Here is a 21,161-nt window from a genome sequence, read left to right on the forward strand (position 1 = left end):
ACTGTATATACAAACATTTCTGCTTTAGTCTCCATCAGGGCTCCTCCTGTTCCCCAAATATGCCACACTTGATTACATGACTAACTTGATAGCTCCCTATTGTCATGACAAAATGTAACTACTAAACATCCTTTAGCTTTTTTCACTTCTCCCTAACCAAACCATTTCCCAGCCTTAGGGGAAGAGTTGGATCCTGCTTTTCCGACCAAGGTTTCCACAATTTCATTATGACCTGTCGCTTACAAGGACATTGCTTAGCATGTACTATGTCAGCTCAGGCCACAGGAATGCTTTTTTCTTTTCTTTTTTAGTCTTTTTCACAGTTTTATTTTTCACGTTAAAACTCTGATTCATCTGGAATTTATTTTGGGTCAGGTGTGAGTTGTAGATTCAACTTTATTTTTTTTCTGAATTTCTGCCTAGTTGTCTCAACACCATTTATACAACAATCTCTTCGCCATGGATTTAAATACCACCTTTAGCATATACTAAATTCCTGTACGTATTTGAGTTTATTTCTGGACTTTGTAGTCTGTTCTATTGAGGAATCACTCACATTTTGAAAGGACTCTTCAGCTTATAAAAAGATTCTTAAAGGAGTCCTATTGGGTTGCTTTTCGTCTTTTTAAGTATTTAAAGTACCTCACAAGGTACTAAGGAATGCTTTTGAATATCCCTAGAAATATACTCAGGGGAAGGCAAAGATTACATAATCTGTCTTTACTACTTTGAAAAATTAGAGGAAAGAGAGGAGAAAAAAGAAATAGGAGGCATTTATTTTCTATTTTAGCATCCAGAAACAGCTAAAGGCAGTGCACAACTATTTCCTTGGCATGGAATATTCTCCACAGTAACTCAAGTCTAAGGGTGTGGCATTGTTTGCAGTTTGTGAAAGGGCCCTATGGAATACATGGGCTACCTAGAAGACACTGCAATGCCCTGACACAAGTCCTGCTGAAATCAACACATCTGACATTGCTGTAGTACACTGTAGTACATATAAAACCAGAGTGTATACAATTAAATATTTGTGAGTTATAAGAGAGAAAATATTCCTTTCAGAGTTATCCAACTTATTCTTGTCTCATAATACATTGAGTGACTGAAGAAAAGTAGATTGCAATGTACCGTAGTAATCTCGGGTAAAAATTTAAATGCATTACAAGCAAGCAAGAAAATGCAAACACTTAAAATTCTGTACTTTTAAACTTTATCATTATTTAGAGGGGTGGAGAGGGCAGAGATGTTTGGCATGCAAAATGCATTCTTTTTGTATGAGATGTCAAAATTTCATGTGCAGTTACCTCTTGCTTACCTATCTCCATCTAAATTTTAAAATAATTTATATCTACAGCTGGCAGAACTTAAAGTGATGTCTGTATTATTGATCAATCTATGACTCAAAATACTGAATAAAGTAAGGTTACTTCAAAAAATCTTGTATCTTATTTTAATTGGGAAAATTTCTGGGCATATTTAACTAAGTACATTTTCAAAGTCTTTGTTGCTAGAAATGCTATTTTCCTGAAAACATTAGTAGGTAAGGGCAGATGTGTTGTGAAATACTTTGACTCTTTCATAAGCTTTTATTTTGCACAGGTCAGAAGTGATGGTACAGCTGGTAGCTTCGGTGCCTCTAAAAATTCTTCAAACCCAATAAAAACATAATAATTCAACTTACAGGAGAAGAATTAAAGTCATCACAAGGGAATGGTGATAGGATAAAGGAAGAATGCACAAATTTTATTAATGGTAACTTATTTAACATTTTTTAAAATAAGAAAATACCAACCGACCAGAACCTTGTGCAATTTTGTCTGGTTGTTAAGTTTTTCGATTCCTCAGCAATTTAGAAGAATCCTATGATAAATTCTGCTTAGAATGTATTAATTTTCCCTTTAATGAAGAATTGCCAAGCCTCCTTTTAGAAGGCAAAAAGGACCAAGGTTTCATGATGTTTCCCATCTTATTTCCCTGCCAGTGATTTCAGCTTATGTTTAGTGTTAAACTGAGGGACTCAGTTTGACCTTGGTTCCATTTCTGCTCTTTCTCTAGTTGGTTTCTGATCAAATTTTTTTTTTAGTATAATTGTGAATTGCTCAGCTGTATGTATGTATGTATGTATGTATGTATGTATGTGTGTGTGTGTTTAACCATAAAAAGTCCCAAAGCCTTTTTGACAGTAGGCAGGATTTATAAATTATAAATAATTATAAACAGCTATTAGGAAGCTATGTTCATTTTAATATCGGTAATATTAGAATGATAATTATGTCAATATTTCCTTGTTAGCAATTTACTAATTATTTTAGACCTGCTCAGGACACACTCAACTTTTTCCAAAACTTGTATTCTAACAGTAGGCAGATGATGTTCTAAGACCACAATGAATTTTTTCCTAGGGAAGCCTATGAATTTTATCTCAAATACTCAAAAATTACTTTTAGCTCTAGGGAATGCAGTGTGTGCATTGTTATATCAGAGATACATTTATATTCATGCAAAATAATGGAGAAATATACATTTCTGTGTGACATGAAAGTTGTTCCCAATTCTATATAAGATGTTAAAATATTAATCCCTTTTTTTAGACCAAAAAAGATTAAAGCTCCTATTTCCCGAAGTACAAAATTAGACGAAAGATCAGTCAGAAAGAGATCTATAAAATTCTAAAACCATTCCTATTCCTCTGGAAAGCATTATATAATTCAGAATTCAAAGGATGAGATATTCAAATAAGGCTCTTTTCACCAATACCCAAGAGCCTCAGCTTAGCAATGAACTAAGATACTCATCTTTTACTAATGTAGTAATTAGAAATACAGAATCAGAATTTCTAATGTTACATGTATTCCTTAATTTGTAAGTCTTTAATGTTATAGAAGATGAGTGAATAAAATGAAAAGTTAGCTTTATAAAAAGAAAAAGTAAGAGGTCACATTTGCACCGTACAATGAGATAGAATTCTTGCCTACCAACACATTTGTTGAGAATGCAATACCTTTAGAGATGATTTTTTTAAATAATGTATATTTCATTGTCTTTTAAGCTCTCAATTCATGTCTTCCAGTAATAAACAAATTATTAGTTAATTTTTATAAGATTTTACAATTGGCAAAAGAGATTTCCAATATTCCAGACTATTCCAATATGTTGTTTGTTTTGAAACCTAAAAAGTTCCAGGGCCCCATATACAAGTATTTGTTCTATGTATTCCCCTATTTGTTCTATGGATTCCCCCATTTCATGAAAGATTATTACACAATTCTTAGATTTCATTCAAAGAGCTCAGATTTCAGAGAGTAGACTAGGACTAATAAAATAATTCTTGAAATATGGAACACTTGAAATGGTAGCTTCAACTCTGGTGACTCCTGAAACCTTTTTATTTCCTTAGCTTGTATAATTCTCGTAAATGGTGTTCCAAGGACAGACGCCAAAATAACTGAAAGGTATTTCATTTAAGTTTTCCAAATATTTTTTCTGAACTTTTCTATGAATTCCAAAGTACATCTGAGATGTCATGAAAGCTTGGTTTCGTCTTTTTTTTTTTTTTGTCTTTTATTCAGGGCCTAGGTACATTTATTTGTTTGTTTACAAAATTTACTGAGCCCAACCCCATCCTAGCCACTGTGTTCCTCCAGGGCAGCAGCCGAGCCTACACACCCCATATAACATGAGCAGCCCAGGAAGGAGGCAAGTGGGAGCTAGGACCAAGGGAGGGGAAGCCACAGCGGTCTGCTATGAGTCACCTTGGTTTAGTCTTAAATAAAGTTACCAGAAGCTATTTTCTGAGAAATATTTAATGATTGCTAGAACTCTGTTAATAAAATGGAAACAACCACAAGGATTTATAAAGCACAAACCAATGCACAGCTAATATCACGTTTCCTCTTCACTTCATAATGGCATTTGGGACTGAAAGAGACACAAGTGAGCAAAATCAACATTGTCTTACCATTGACAGTTTTTACAAAGTTTTTTAACCACATCCAGGGTGACATTCTTGCAGAAACTGAATTTCACACATTCCAAACTAATATGACAATAATTAGCCAATGAGCAAACCCTGGAAAGAAGGAAGAGGACAAAAGGTTATTGGAATAGATTGTGAAATGCACTTTTTACAAAGTTTACAAAAATTCAACCCTCAAATTTACCTTGGCCCTGCATATCCACTAACCCCACCCTATCGCTCCTCACCCACTGGTCCCGCCTTCCCAACCAGGCTGAGGCTACAAATGGACCTTCCAGAAACACACACGATGAACACACCTAATACAATTTCCAGACCATAAAAATAAAGTAAAAAAGTAAACATGACAGGGGCAAAGATTTAAAGATGTCAGAGTTTCATTCTGAGATTCTGAGAAAAATGGTAAAAGTAGATAAATCCAGATAATTGTTACAGTGTTATCATTTTGATGTGTATTTAATAATAATGAGGTAAAAGTAATCATTATCTTAACATCTGGCACCAGAGCTACTCCCAGAAGGGAACCATCTTAGTTTGGGATAATACCTTTATTTAAAAAAAAAAAAAAAGATTTATTTATTTATTATTTATCTTTATTCATTTTTGGCTGCATCGGGTCTTAGTTGTGGCATGCAGGCTCTTCGTTGTGTTGTGCGGGCTTCTCTCTAGTTGTGGCAAGAGGGTTTTCTCTTCTCTACTTGTGGTGCACAAGCTCTAGAGCCCGTGGGCTCTGTAGTTTGTGGCGCATGGGCTCCATAGTTTGTGGCATGCGGGCTCTAGTTGAGGTGCGCAAGCTCAGTAGTTGTGGCACACAGACTTAGTTGCCCCGTGGCATGTGGGATCATAGTTCCCTGACCAGGGATCAAACCCGCATCCCCTGCATTGGAAGGCAGATTCTTAACCACTGGACCACCAGGGAAGTCCCTGGGGTAATACCTTGATAGACTCTTGCAAGAGAAAAGAATCTGCAGAATAACATGTAATAGTTCTGCCAATTTTCATAGACAAGGATGGATTTTTCTTCCTCCTGAAAAGTGAATAAGGAAGACAGTGGAGAGAAGAGAGACGACAGAAAAATGGAGAGAGGCTGGACCCCTCAAGGTGAGAAGGCTGCTGGGGAGCCAGTGGAAGAACTTGTGAAAGTGCTATAAGCCCTTCCTAGGGTACCTGAAACATTTCTGCTGAAGTCTGTTTTGCTCACAAATGAACTAGAAGAAGAGGCTGAGGTAACACTGATCATGTGAAAGGGAGGAAGAGCCCAGGAGGCAAGAGAAGACAGCAGGGAACATGAGCACGTAAATCCCACCCCAGAATTTGTCAAAATTATGGGCATGGAATTTTGATAACCTTAAGCAAATGTTTACCTAGATCTCAGGAGTCAAAAAGCCTCCTTCAGGACAAGGGATCTCTATAACCTAAATCACAAGTTTTCAAAGGATGGCTCCCGGACCAGCAGCAGCAACAGCAGCATCACCTGCGAAATTGTTAGAAATCTGGGGGGCTTCACCCCGAACCACTAAATCAGAAATTCCAGGGGTCAGGCTCACCAATCTAACAAGTCTTCCAGGTGATCCTGATGCACAAAAAATCTGAGAACCACTGGCCTGAAAAATGATTCACAGCCTTGGCCATGTATTAGTTTCACCTGTGACATGATGACTCAAAAATACTGATGCCAGAGAATCACTCTCAATGATTCTACCAACATAAACAAATTATACTTCAAAGAAACAAATTCTTGAAAATAAGTCTATAGGCAGAAACACCAAAAATCTCCATTAGACATAGCTTCAGGATGGCGGAGGAGTAAGACGTAGAGATCACCTTCCTCCCCACAAATACATCAAAACTACATCTACGGGCTTCCCTGGTGGCACACTGGTTGAGTGTCCGCCAGCCAATGCAGGGGACGCAGGTTCGTGCCCCGGTCCGGTAGGATCCCGCGTGCCGCTAAGCGGCTGGGCCCGTGAGCCATGGCCGCTGAGCCTGCGCATCCGGAGCCTGTGCTCCGCAACGGGAGAGGCCACAACAGTGAGAGGCCCGCGTACCGCAAAAAAAAAAATAATAATAAAATAAAAAATGGTATTTGATTCACAAAATTTCAACTGACACATAATTTACTGTGGTATAGCCTTCACAGCCTGGTCTCAACCCAGTCATTAAGTTAACATAAATTTACAGAGCACCGACCACATGCAAGGAACTGTGTTTTGCTTCATGATCAATACCTAGAGCCCCAAACACCTTTTGGGGCTGGGCTCCAAATCTGTACTCTTGCATGTCTGTTTTTGTGACAGAATCTACAGAATCCCCATTTGAATATATAAATCAGAGAGTCACGGAAGTGCTTATCCCATATCGTGCCTAGATTAACTAAGGAACCTCCAATATGATCGTAATACAACACTTATTATACTAGGCTCAAATAATTTAAGCAATAGGCTCTGCCCTTATATGGCATCCATCTTCTTATTTAAGATCTCAAGTAATCTAACATGGCACACATAATGCTAATTTAGGAGCTCTTCAAGGATTAGAAGTAAATGCCTAGAAATTGAGTAAGATTAAGCTATTGTTGCTGTGTGAGTTTGCTGTTTTGAGTGAAAAGAGACTAAGAATGAGAGTTTATTTCTTTCCAGAATTTTGAGTTTGTGCTAGACTTCCCCAAATCTATCTAAATACATCCCAAAGCAAGTTAAGAGTGGACTGTCAACTTTTAAAGGAGAATTCCTTTCAAGGACATGACATTTTGATTAAAAAGAAGAAATGAAGTATTGTTCTTCTCTCAGTACTTCATTCAGAGCAGTGTTCAAGGCAAGAACACTTCAGAGCCCAAGGTGAGCCTGGTAAAAGGGAAAATTGAGAACATAAAATGTTTAATTCAACTGCTTATGTCAGAATATCCTTTCACTGGCTTCCAGTCAACCAGTATCAAAAAGCATGATAACAGTCTGTTCTCAGCCAGAAGTACTGTCCACTCCAAATTCACAGAATTGCAATCAACATTCAGTCTGTGAAAATCAGCCTATCCCACTGTCATATCACCTTTTGGCTAATCATATCTGAGGGAGAAGTCAGACTCCCTTCTCCTTCCACATAGATGGAAGCCAAGGGGGATGGAGTCTGGGGAAAACAGCAAGCTTGGGTCCAGGCTTACTAGCTTTGTGACCTGTATCATTTCTCTTTCAACTTCCAGAGCCTCAATGACTCTATCTGTAAACTGGGGACAATGCTACTTCTCACAAGTAGCATTGGGAAGATGGGAAGCTGATGAAATAACGTGTGTAACAAGTGCCTTGTACGGTTCCTAGAACATGGAAGGGGCTCAGTAAATAATAACTATTATCATTATCTCTCATTTGTTCAATAGTTTTATTGAATTATTGTAAATTTTAGCTCAGTTAGAAAAGTGGCAAAGGATCCAGTTAATGGGCTGACTTTTAGATCTATTACCTATTCCTTAACTAAATAGCAATGTTTCCTCAGGGAAACAGTTTCAAATATTTCTTCTTTTGAGTAGAAGAAAGGATCCAATGTCCAAACCCTTTCTATCACACAGGTACTCTGGGATTCTTTCCCTCCTAAAATGCACACTTCAGAGCATTACTTCATGGTGGAAAGTCTGCATTTTAATGTTTAATGAGAAGTGAACATATGGTGCTGATAACATGACATGAATTGTTAAATTTAATCAACAGATGAACAAAAGTCACTAAGCATGGTATCCTCAGTAAATCCAAGCCCCTTGATCCTCCTGTGTTATATGAAGCTGCTGCAAACACTGATTAGCAAATACTTAACCATTGCTCCTAGGGGAGGTACCAGGGTTAGGTTTCTGCAAGCGTTTGAACATAACATTTTTGTCAAATGATCAAAACATAACCTTGTTTTTTGTGTGCTTTTGTTTAAAGACACCTTATTTAATATATATTACTGGTTCGTTAACACTGGACTCATGGACAACAGCAATATAACTCATGCCTGAACAAAGTTAATTTGACACATATTTTCTCTATAAGGCACGTCACAGCCTTCTTGCCCTCAGGAATACTACCCAGCACTTCAGTACTATGTTTGGGGGCCATTTTAAACAGCAAGATCACTAATAAAGAGCACAAAAAAATGTGAAAAACATGGCACTAAATGGACCAAGAAAAGGACACTTCTTTACAGTATGAGAGCTGAAACAAGAAGGCAAAGCCTCGCCCTGTTGGATCTCAGCTGAGAACATACACCTTGGGCTACTTAAATTTGCCCCTGCTCTGCACATGTCCACAAATGGCCAGGAAAGCATCATGAGTATGGATTTGGGGGTTATAAATAAATTTCATCCAGTAGGCAAGTTCTTAAATATGGAATCCATGAATAATAAGGATCAACAATATCGGTACATTAAAATCAGCAACAGCATATATGGTCAAAGGCAGCTTACAGTAGAAGCAGCACTACCTTAGTATGTGCTAGTCACACCTAAATTACAGGACAGCCATGATCCATGGCAGTGGAGATTTATAAAAAATTTTTCACATTTCTTACAAATTAATAGTACACAAGAATATGGAACCACCCCTCACCCTCAACTTACAGGACATGAAAAACCTGATTGTTTTAAAGCATTAAGGATTGCAGGTATTAGTGTCTGTTCCAGCAGCAGGCACTGCTGGTGTATTTTTCACACATATTTATGTGACTTGAGTTACTACTTGCATGGGTTTTAGGAGCATCCTCCTTTCGGGTCACAATAAGGGCACAGGGAAGATAGTAAGTAATAACTCTGTCTACCTGGTATAAGACTGCAAGTCCAAGAGTTGGTTCTGAAGGAATCAGGGAACTCACACCAGCCCCTCTTCTTGCATGACTTTCAGTTGAATGATTACCTAAGGCAGCATCCTTCCAAATGTGGTTCCTGAACCAGCAGTAACTTGTTAGAAATACAAATACCTGGGGCCCACCCCAGATCCTCTGAGGGTGGAGCCCAGACATCTGTGGTTTAACAAGCACCCCCAGGTGATTCTCATGCCTTTAGTTTGCGAATCACTGACCTCAGGAATCTTCCTAATCACACCCAGGTCACTTTAGTAGTTGGAATAGGCATATGAGGCCTGAGTCCATGATTATATCTTGGATAAGTGAATTCATTACTGAATAATGACGCTTTAATCATATATTTCCCAGAACCAGTACAAAATAATAAAATACCTCTTTAAACTGACAGCATACTTTTAGGACATTATTTCAAAATCAATTCATATTAAAATGAATGAGTTATTGTGAAGGGTTTTAACACATGAACTATTTATTGCCCCATCCATCTATATAGGTTAATTTGAGTTAAGGAGTTTTGGGTTTTTTTAAGGCAATAGGAAAGTGAGTATTCAGGTGTGGGGTGTGTGTATGCTGTGCGTTTGTGGCTGTTTATGACTATATTTGTGTGTATGTAAGCCAAAGTCAGAAAGACAAAACCTGGGACTTCCCTGGCGGTCCAGTGGTGAAGGCTTCACCTTTCAATGCCCTGTTCGGGGAGCTAAGATCCTACATGCCTCGTGGCCAAAAAACGAAAACATAAAGTAGGACCAATATTGTAACAAATTCAATAAGGACCTTAAAAGTGGGCCACATCAAAAAACAATCTTAAAAAAAAAAAAGAAAGACAAAACCTAACATATTGGGGGATGGTGGTGGTGGGATGAATTGGGAGATTGGGACTGACATATATACACTAATATGTACAAAATAGATAACTAATCAGAACCTGCTGCATAAAAAAAACCTAACATATTATACAGTGCAGGTATTATAATGAAATATGACAAACTATTATAAGAATGTTTTCATAAGGAAATAAGTTCCCAGTTATTTAAATATTTATTATATTGACTGTGCTACAGCCAAGCAACTCATCATCCACTAGAACTTGTTATTGTGAGATATGATCTATATTAAATACAAGTCAGATTTTACCAAAAATTATCAGAATAGTAAAATAATGTGTATCTTAGTATCAAAAGGCCTTCACCTTTTTGCAGCCTATGTTCTTAGGACAAGTCCTTTACCTCTCTGAATCTCAGTTTCCTCATATGTAAAATGAGGATGTTGGATTTAGAAGAGTCTATGGTGTCTGATCTAAAATTCTACCTGAGGGCTTCCCTGGTGGCGCAGTGGTTGAGAGTCCGCCTGCCGATGCAGGGGACACAGGTTCGTGCCCCGGTCCAGGAAGATCCCACATGACGCGGAGCGGCTGGGCCCGTGAGCCATGGCCGCTGAGCCTGCGCGTCCGGCGCCTGTGCTCCGCAACGGGAGAGGCCACAAAAGTGAGAGGCACACGTACCGCAAAAAAAATAAAATAAAATTCTACCTGAGATGGAAACTGAGCTGGAAATGTAAGAGTTAGCTTGAAAACTAGAGTCTCAGAGAAGAGGAAACACTTGAGGTAGTCAGGTACTGAGAGCCTCAGATACAGCCCTTCACTGTAGACCAGTGCAAGACTGGATGGGATATGCAGGACCAGCAGAAATGGTGGCCTAAGGGAAGAAATACTGGGGAGGCATCAACAACAGGGTGTGAGGGAACACTGCCTTCTTATAGTCCTAGGGGAATGTATTTGAGATGATATTGATACCTAAGAAAAAATATAATTCCCCCTGGAATTGAGCCCACCTTGGGAAGCCAGCAAGATAACTGAATGATTGTCTATTGCCATTCAATTACGATTTCTTTCACATGTTGTTGACCTCATTGCCTGTCCCCTATTGCTTTTAGAGTTTGATCTCCAACCCAATTACCTGACCCAGGACTGTCACTTGCTTCCAACTAAGCTTGTCAGATCTTCCAGCAACAAGCCTTGATATTAAGCCCCAGAGATTTCACTCAGCCTTAACCATTTTGTTTTAAAGTGCAGGTTTTATTATTATCCAGGTATGGCCAGGCCAGCAGATCAGGAGATGACTGCCATTGAAAAGAGAGTTTGTTATACTCACAGTTCCCAAGAGGAAGTAGCATGCCACACCACACTGGGCCACATGGGGAAGTACCAGTGTCAGGAGGCAAAGGAATGAGGGGAAAATGTGGGCAAGAGCCTTTGTTGTGGTCTTCATTGGAAGGAATGGTGAGACAGAGCAAGCAGGTTTAGGATTGGCTGGATTGAATAATTTTGGTGGATTCTAGGGCATAGGGGCTGCCCCTAGTTGTCAGGTACATGGCCCGGGGGAGATTACGACTGGCAGATAGTGGCCTGGAGTGTAAGAGCTAGGTAAAGGAGGTGGTTGGGGAACGTGGGCATTGGACTGGTTGGTTTGCTTATGAAAGGTGCACTTGCAAGTGAGTCCTTTACTATGTCTAGGAATTAGAGCCCTGGGAAAGGCAGTCTCTCCAGGGTCAGCAAAGCCCCAGATGTCAAAACATCAGAATAAAAAGACATGTTTAATACACATCTCCAAAGGCCACTTCCCTCTGGCTATGCTCACACTCTTTAGTTGGTCCACAGGTATCACAAGACCAAAAGAAGGGAGCCTCTGCCCAGAGCAGTTGAAGTCAAATACCCAAGGGATAGCTTTTACTTGGTATGGTCACATCTGCACAAGAGTATAAGACTGACTGAAATATTTATGAGACCCAGGTTTGAAACCCACTGCCCCTGAGAATGTCATTTAACTACTCAAAACCTCTGGTTTTTTTTTATCTCCTCGACAGTGATGATAATACTGATCAAATTTTTGTGATAACCTAATGAAATAAGGCAGGCTGGAACTATAAAGCACTATGTAATTTTTAGCATTTATAGTTATTTTAACAGCATAAAAATAGATCGACAGAGGTGAATACTAAAGTGTTTATGGGTGAAATAATACATGCGTGATCTGCTTTAAATTATCCCAGCAAACAAACAAAAAAGAGGGAGAAGATTGATAACAGAAGACTGAAAAAAAAAGCTGGTAATTACTGAAGCTCAGTGAGGTACATGGGAATTCATTATACAGTTCTTCTTTTGCGTATTCATGAATATTTTCATAATTTAAAAATTTAATGTAATTTAAGAGACAGGGAAAAGAAGTATTAGCAATCATTGGAGGACTGCTATTATATTCAAACCCAAACTCTATTGTACAATATTTTGCTATCATGAATCAAAAGCTCATCCTCTTTCCACAGACTCCTGGATTACTAAGGTTACTTGTTCTTTTTTCAATGCTTCCAAATATCTCCAGGCTAAAATTGACTTAGTTTAATCAAATTCTTGTTATAGTCCATTTGTGTTAAGCAATGGAATTCCTAATGGTAAAACTATAATCAACATGTTATGACTGTTTCATGATGAGAGGTCCTATCCAATTAGGGAATTTACCTATCAAAGGCCCTTCACTCTCAGGAGAGCTTCACTGAATAGTGATGGGGATTACTTAATTAGTGAGGTTAAAACATCCTTCAGAAACAAGGTCAAGATGACATTTCTATCTGTGCCAAGTTGATGAAAGAATCCTCCAAATACAGCACTCAGAAATCTTGGTGTGAAAATTCCTGTAAGACTTATCAACAGAAGGAAAAGGAAAATACATTGATCTTAATCGTATCAATGGATTTTTCTTTAGGCACATTCTAGGTATTAGATTTACATAAATATTTCCATAAAGTTTCCATAAAGTGACCAACCTTTTGCTTGAGAAAACTCTTCCTCCAAATTCATTGTTCCTGTTTAAAGAAATAAGAATCCATTAAAAAAACCAAAATACTGTGAACCGTAACTCTATAACTATAAAACAATCAACAGAGGAAATTTAAAAAGAAGCAATTCTCTGAGAGTCTTCTTTTCACGATATCTGTAAAACCTCTTAAAGAGATTGTAAGAAACACTGAGTTAGTCTATGAGATAGGAGATGAACAATATAAAAGACCCTTTAATCAAAATGCTGTATACAATGACAGAGCACTTGATAATCAGTGTGTCTGCTCAAGGAAAGGAGAGAGAATGCATCTACACAAATATACCTGGTGGTATCAGGCCATTCAAACTACAAAGAATTATTTCCTTTTTCTTCCCATAAAAAGAAAATCTCAGTGACAAATCCCCAAAAATTCTTTGCTTCATCTGACTAAACAATTCTGCATTTCCCAATGATTCGGTTCTTGGTAGACAGCATCAACTGTCAAACCCCTCATTTAATTTTGTATACTTTAATATAGTTTTGTATACTTTAATACAGTTACAAAGATATAAAATGTCAGCTCTCTAAAAACATTTAACTGCCCAAACTAGTATCAGGATATCCAGAACATGTAAAATAAAATAAGTCACATTATTTAAGACTTGCCCACTACCAAGGCTAGTCTGCCTTGGGCAAAAGACCTCTTTACAGCCTTCCTACACTTTCAAACTTCACTTGAGTGCCAAGTGTAAACAACAGTTCAGCTAAGAGGAAGAAATGAAAGCCTCACATTTATTCAATGTCTATTTTATTCCAGGTAAATGGGTATCATAACTTTCATTGTTAACAGGGAGGAAAATGGGGTTCAGGAGCTGTTGTGCAGCTTACTCAAGTTTGAGCATCTGTAAGACGCTAAGTTTCAACACTTCATGCCCTTTCTACCTCTTTTTGCTACTTCCAAGGCCAAAACTGAGCTTCACACTACCAGCTAACTGTTCACAATATCTGCCACTTCCACCCAATCTCAAAGAGTCACAAAGCTAAATGAGAGAATACAGACTCCTGCACTGAGGAACACTATGTTAAAAGTGAAAAAATAAAGAATGGCGGGAAGCCATCATCAAGTCTAGAGAACAGCATGAAGACCCACCTGCTTTAAATTAGTTTCAACTTCATCCATTCAGAGTCCCTGAAAACTGACAAGGGGAACACCTTGCCTCTCACTCCCCAAGCTTATTTTTCAAATCTTAACCCCCCTCAATGTGTTTTTTGTTTCCACTTGACAAACCAATTAGTCTAACAGAAATTATCAACCCAAAATAAAATTCTCTTTTCTCAGCCTTAATTGTGAACAAACCATAAGAGCAAAGCTTTGTTTTTATAAAAGTAAAATGCATGGCATTATATGGGATCATGTACTTGACTGAAAGTACCTCGGAAATTGTTCTAAAAGCTTTAAACATTATGGAAGTGTATGACTGCATTATTATAGAACCCAGCCAACTATGACAAGCAAGTATGGTGGTAGGATATAAAAGCTGAAACCAATCATAGCCAGGAATTTTGGTTATAACGTTGAATGCCCTGGCTGCAGGGTTGCAGCCTAGAAGAACACCACCCAAGGCCAAGTGACTGCAGAAACTGCAGCTGCTCAGCCCAACATCTTCTAAGAGAAGTCTTAGAAGCCCACTGCCCCCTCTTTTCAAAGGGATTAACTGAAAGCCCAGCTTGCATTTTCACCAGGAATATCCAAAGAACGCATCTCTGGCCATCCCTTCTCTCTTCCCTTCTGCTTGGTACTTCTGGACCCTTGACCCATCCCATCCCTACCCTACCCCATCTAAACCCATGAACTGAGCTCTATGGAAATACTGCTCCATACACCAAATCCTCTATGAATTTATCTGTTTCTTTGCTTAATCCCTCTACCTTGCCTTAAGGGAGACCCCTGCTGCAAATACTTTCCCACACCCCTCACAAGTGGAGACTGTTCATTCTCTCACTGTCATGTAGCTCAAAATCAGGACAGGGAGTTTTTGTCCTCTGTGCTCCCCAACATCACTTGCCAAAAATTATCACCTCCCCTCACATCATGCATGACAGCTTCTCGCCTTCCTCTTAGCTGTCAGTTACCACCCTTGCAGTTACACATCAATCACCACCCTTCATGAAGGACTGTAGTACACAATCACAGTCTTCCTCTTCACCCTAAGTCCTGCCAATATCCTGGGGGACTTCAGTAGCCAAGTCGATGACCCATCTAACACCTTAACCATGGGTTCCTGACCCCATAACTTAGACCCTTGTCCTCTGCACCCCATCAGCCACCCACTCCGTTAGTATGGCCTTGGACCTTTTCTTTCCAGCTTATAACTACTTTTCTACCTACTCCCATTGAGACCTTCTTCCACGTCATCAGGACCTCCAAATATCTGTCTTCTTTGCTTTCACTCCTAACATCAGCCTTCTAATTTCTTCATTTTATCCTTTTTTTCCCCAAGGCCAGATGTCCCATGTTTATTTACATGTGAAATGTGTTTACCGCAGTTATGATGAATGTAGTGATAACACCTGACAGCAGCAAGACCTTTTGGGGAATCAATGTTGGTTACAGTATATCATGCAAGTATCTACATATATACAAAAGACTCACTTCGGGCTTCCCTGGTGGCGCAGTGGTTGAGAGTCCGCCTGCCGATGCAGGGGACACGGATTCGTGCCCCGGTCCGGGAGGATCCCACATGCCGCGGAGCGGCTGGGCCCGTGAGCCATGGCCGCTGAGCCTGCGCGTCCGGAGCCTGTGCTCTGCAACGGGAGAGGCCACAACAGTGAGGGGCCCGCGTACCGCAAAGAAAAAAAAAAAAAAAAAAGACTCACTTTATTCTCTTAATACTTAAATCCCATGACCTACCATTTCACCGATAATCTAGCCACTATCCCCAAGTCCTGTCTCACTTGTTTGTCATAGTCAGAATCCACATAAATTGCTATCCATGTTCTCTGGCCTTGCACTGGAGCAAGGTACACAATATACTTACATTTTAAACAAATGATCAGCAACCTGTTACATTTGTCTGGCCAACACACTACACTCTCTGAAATGGCTTTCAAACCTATGTCACTCGTTTCTAGACATGTCCTTAGAGCTCCAACTTCCCTTTTCCTCATAGCCAAAGACCTTGCCTCCTACCTCATGCTCAACACTCCACTACCATATCCTTCCACATATTCTTTCAACTTTCTCCACTCCTCCTACATTAGTTGACCACTTCTCTTCCTTTCAAAAGCTAATTCCTAATCTTTGGATCCCATTAACTCCAGCCTTTTCCAGAACTATATGCTGTCATCTATACTTTCTCCATCTTATATATCCAATCCTTCTGTCTGAAATGGATCCTCCTCACCAGAATTTGAACACGTTCAAGTTTCATCAATGAAAAACCAAAAGGTTCCTTTGACCTCACGTTCCTATCCAGTCATCACTTTATCTTTCTTTCCTGCCCTTGTAGATAAAATTGCTATTTTCTATCTCCATTTTCTTATGCCCCATTCATTCATCATTTCAAGCCAATGTGGTTTTTTACTGTCACTCCCCCAAAATAATTCTCATGAAGGTCACTAATGATTGCTAGTAGCTAAATCCAACAAACAGGGATTTTATATACTTTAAGCAGCATAGGACTGTTAACCACTGCCTATTTCTTAAAATGTTTTATTCTTTTCATTTCTAAAAGACAAAACAAAAAAAAACCCATATTCTTCTGGTTTTCCTCATATGTCTTTGGCTATTCCTTCTCACTCTCTTTTGCAGACTCAGCTTCTTCTATCTGATCATTGACTATTGGAGCTTCTCAAGGCTAAAGGCAAGATCCTCTTCTCCCTTACACCATAATATCTCTCTGGATGTCAACCATGGCCATAGCTTCTCCAACTTACATCTCCAGGCAGATCCTGGTCTGAGCTCCAGAGTCCTATATCCTTATACCTACTCAACATCTCCACTGATATATCCCAAAGCCCTTCAAACTGAGTATAGCCAAGAACACACTCCAAATTTTCCTCCTCAAATAACATTCATTTCCAAGTTTTCTCTATCTGTTCATAGAAAAATTATTTGCAATAAGCCAAACTGGACAACCTAAATGTCCATCAATAATAGACCTGATAAATACAAAAAGTGCGATGTATCAATGCAATGGGATACTATACATTAATTAAAATGAATACACCATAACCATATGCTTTAACAACAGTGCATCTCACAAACAATATTAAAAAGAAACAAATCACAAAATGATATAAATAGAATGATTCCAGTTATAAAAAAAATTTTAAGTGGCAAAATTAAGCTATTTTTAAAGGATGCATATATATGTGGTAAAACTATAAATAAAAACAAGGTGATGGTTCTCACAAAGGTCAGGCCATTTATGGTCTGTATTACAGAGGCACGGTGACGTACACAGAGGCTTTTTATGCAATAGATGATATTCCATTTCTTAAGATAGGTGATAGATATATGAGTGATTTCCAATTAGTCTCCGTACTTTACAATTATCTTTTAAATTGTCTGTGTGTTACAAATATCAGTCTATATACAAGGAGTTTTTCAAATACACACAATTTTTTAAAAGGTAGAACTACAATCTCATTTAAATGAAGTTCAAGAAAAGGTAAAACTAAGCTATGATGATAGAAGAGAGAAGAGTGGTTACTTCCAGGGGAGGGAGAAGATTATAACTAAAGAGGAACATGAAGGCCCTGTCTGGAGTAATGGAAATACTCTATATCTTTTTTTTTTTTTTTTTCAGTACTCGGGGCTCTCACTGTTGTGGCCTCTCCCGTTGCGGAGCACAGGCTCCGGACGCGCAGGCTCAGCAGCCATGGCTCATGGGCCCAGCCTCTCCGCAGCATGTGGGATCTTCCCGGACTGGGGCACGAACCCGTGTCCCCTGCATCAGCAGGCGGACTCTCAACCACTGCGCCACCAGGGAAGCCCGGAAATACTCTATATCTTGATGTGGGTGGTGGTTACATGGGTATATACATATGCAAAAATTCACTGAGTTGTACACTTAAGACTTGTTCATTTTACTCCACGTAAATTATACTTCAATAAGAAAGAAAAAAGAAAATTAAATAAATAAAATTCATACATTAAATATGATTTATATAAAAAGGAAAACCTGGATGTACTTCAGCACAGTATTTTGAAAGTTCCATCTTACCAAATCATAGCCTAAACCAGAGATGGGAGAACTACGGCCCCTGGACCATCTTGTTTTTGTAAATAAAGTTGCATTGGAACACAGCCACACTCATTTGTTTACAGAGACTCTATGTTCTTCAAAGCCTAAAATATATACTATCTCATGTTTTTCAGAAAAAATTCACCAACTCCTGACTTAGTCAATAGTTCATAACTTTTTTAGGAATTCATGACTGTCTCAAAGAATCCAGTGAAAGCTATAGATTATCTACTCAAGAAAACACACAGCTTCTTAAATATAAAATGTTATTCAGGAAAAAGAATATATATATGTATAATTGAGTCACTTTGCTGTACAGCAGAAATTAACACAACATTGTAGATCAACTATACTTCAGTAAAAAATTTTTTCAATGTTATTCATAATTTCAGGAAGTTCACAGACCCTCTGAAGCAGTCACTAACCCCAACTTAAGACTCTCTGTCTGAGGTTTTCATCACAAATTACTAAACCACTCTACTGAGAACAGTCCACAGGTTGGCTCTCTTTTCTTTGAACCACAAATGATTGAACTTCCATTTCACATTCTTGTTCGCTCCACGGAACTACTCATAGTTACAGCCAATAACAAAGTTGCCCAGGTCACAATATCCAGTCCTGTATCAATCGATTTATTTTGTTCTCCATCTAGGTGACAGTCTATATGCTACTTAGCCTTGAGAAGTCTTTCTGAAAATGTGATATAATTTTGTACCAAGGGAGACCAAGAACACCAGAAGTGATGAACTGGCAGTCCCTAGCCTTAATACTAGAAAAAAGCACAAAAAAATGGCTTACAGACAGAGGAGTGAGCAGTGTCACATTCACATATGAAGAACATTGGTACGTTTATTCAATAGACCAAAAATGTCGAGGAAGAATACACACCAAGAATATAGAGGAAGTAAAAACTTGTGGACCAAATGATGGAGTGTATGTGGATGCTGTGTGCTCTTTCACAGCAGGGCCATTTTTGTGCAGCTACTTAGTCCCTGCAGTGCCTTGCACGTTGTAGGAAACTAATAAGCAATTTTAAAATGGATAAATGAAACCAATTTATAAAAACAAAGTCATGATTTTATAAATGGTTTAGGCTTCCTGGGAGCAACATGATAGTTTTATTTATTTTGCATCACAGAAAAAGACAATTATGAGTGCGGAACAGTCCCTATGTTTCTGTAATTCTGATTTCTTATGAATGTGCTCACACAACATATATCAAAGGTCTAGTTGGTGGGAGGCTGGCCAACTTAGTAGCACCCTTTATTGTTCTGAAAGAAAGCATTCACAGAAGTCATTTGATGAGGACAAAGCATGTTTTGACCAATTCCAGAATAACAAAAAAAGTCTTCACACAAAACAGACACGGCACCCAGCATGATCTCTGATCTAATGCTTGTTCTTCAATTTTTCATTACTGCCTTCCTCACTGCTGTATGAACAGTGGGTGGCATTCAACAAAAGGTGATTAATGCTGAGATTTCAAATTGCTGAAAATTGAAAGAATGTGCCCCATGCTGACAATTTGTTAATCAAAAAATTGTCATTTCTACCTCCATGCAAGCTTTAGCCCATCTAAGTTTCTTCCCAGATGCAATGTTATATATTCCCCTTTCAATGAGATTCAATGCATTTTTCCTAACGGTGAAAAGATTTTATGGGCTCATCAAGAGGCTAAATCTCTCTAATTCCAAAGAATCGATTTCCAAAGTGGAGAGAACATATTTTGTCCATATTTGCTACTTCTTGTACCAAGTTGATAAGAATCCACAGATTTATGTGGACACTGAACTCTTACAAGTTTACCAAAAAAGCATTTTGTTGCTTACCAATTATATTTTTAAAGAAAATTAAATGTTTGTATTGCTTTCTAGTAGTTAGCATTATTAAGGCCTCGGAGCAATTGGCACACATCAGCCTGTGCAAAGTGGCGATCATCTCAATGTGGACAGGTGACAACTATCAGAACAACCACATTTAGGAGGCAGAATGGACTCAAAGAACACAAAGAAGACAGTAGGCCCTGGGGCTCCTAAACCACAGGGAACTTGGGTCAAACTCTCCTGGTTGTTCTCATCACCCCTTCCCTCTTGACTTGAGGTCAAGGACACTTCCCTCCCCCATAAGGGTATACCAATGACTCATTCCAAAAAAATCCCTCCCCCCAACTCTTCAACCTCCACTTCTCATACAGGCCGAGGCTAAGTGTTTGCCATCCTGCAAAACTAATATTATACTCTCTTAGCATGTCCTATATGGGTGGCCTACCATCTTGAGTTAGAATGAAGATGGGGGTACTTGTCTCAAACCTTATATTTTAAGGGCACTGCAGAACGTGGGATTTTAAAGCCTAGGGTGTGTACAAAGAGCGAAGTCAGGAGAGAAATGTGCCCACAGAGCCAGGATCTTAAATGTCTCCACCTTCAGTGAAAGAATAAACTATTATTTCCTCAAAAAAGGAGACACCACAGAAATTGCCCATGTCCCCTGAGTATTTATGGTAATCATAAGTTGGCCTTCACACTGATTTGTGGCCTAAATTTATATCACCTGTTCGGTCTGAAAAGCCCTAAGTCCAGAATTTCTTTTAAAGTGATTCTGGGTTAGTAGTGTTCCAGGAACCAGGAAGAAGAAAAAGCAAATCCTTACTGGAGAAATGTGTGTTCACCCAGTCCTCCAGGTGTTTCCAGGGGAACTTGAAACATAAGCTGACATTTAAAAAGTCAAACCACTAGAGGAAACAAGGCACCATGAGCAAGAATTACCAGAAACAAGTAGCAAAGTCAGATGGGCAAAGCCTGCAGATATTGGAGTTTTTACGTACAGAATATAAGAATGCATATTAACACTAAAGAAATAACAGACAGCATTGAAAATATGAGCAAATAACAAGAAACTATCAAAATTGTTTAAGCAGATTTGAAAAAAAAGAAAATTTCTAAGAATGAAATGTAAAAATTAAAATTTAAAACAATTGATGCATTAAATGGCAAATTGCATGTGATGGAAGAATTAACGAACCAGAAAAAGATCTGGAGACAATATGCATAGTGCAAATGTTTATAAATGCTAACAATTCTTCCAAAATAGCTTAAAGTGGTTTTTCTAATAAATTTATTTTATTTTATTTATTTTTGCTGTGTTGGTTCTTCATTGCTGTGCGTGGGCTTTCTCTAGTTGTGGTGAGCAGGGGCTACTCTTTGTTGCAGTGCGCAGGCTTCTCATTGCGATGGCTTCTCTTGTTACGGAGCATAGGCTCTAGATGCGCGGGCTTCAGTAGCTGTGGTGTGTGGGTTC

At 38.7% G+C, this 21,161-nt stretch overlaps 1 long non-coding RNA gene across 1 annotated transcript in view; it reads right to left on the reverse strand.

Annotated features, from left to right (window-relative positions):
- Positions 1–3,818: 3,818 nt before the first annotated feature.
- Positions 3,819–21,161, reverse strand: part of LOC307188788 — a 111,563-nt gene continuing 94,220 nt past the window's right edge. The window contains exons 4-6 of the long non-coding RNA XR_013829069.1: positions 15,269–15,420; positions 12,623–12,661; positions 3,819–4,069 (exon numbers count right to left, since the gene is read on the reverse strand). This is a non-coding gene — a long non-coding RNA (uncharacterized lncRNA). The remainder of the gene's footprint in view (positions 4,070–12,622; positions 12,662–15,268; positions 15,421–21,161) is intronic.

The sequence above is a fragment of the Stenella coeruleoalba genome (assembly GCF_951394435.1).
Source record: "Stenella coeruleoalba genome assembly, chromosome: 7".
Lineage (NCBI taxonomy): Eukaryota > Metazoa > Chordata > Mammalia > Artiodactyla > Delphinidae > Stenella > Stenella coeruleoalba.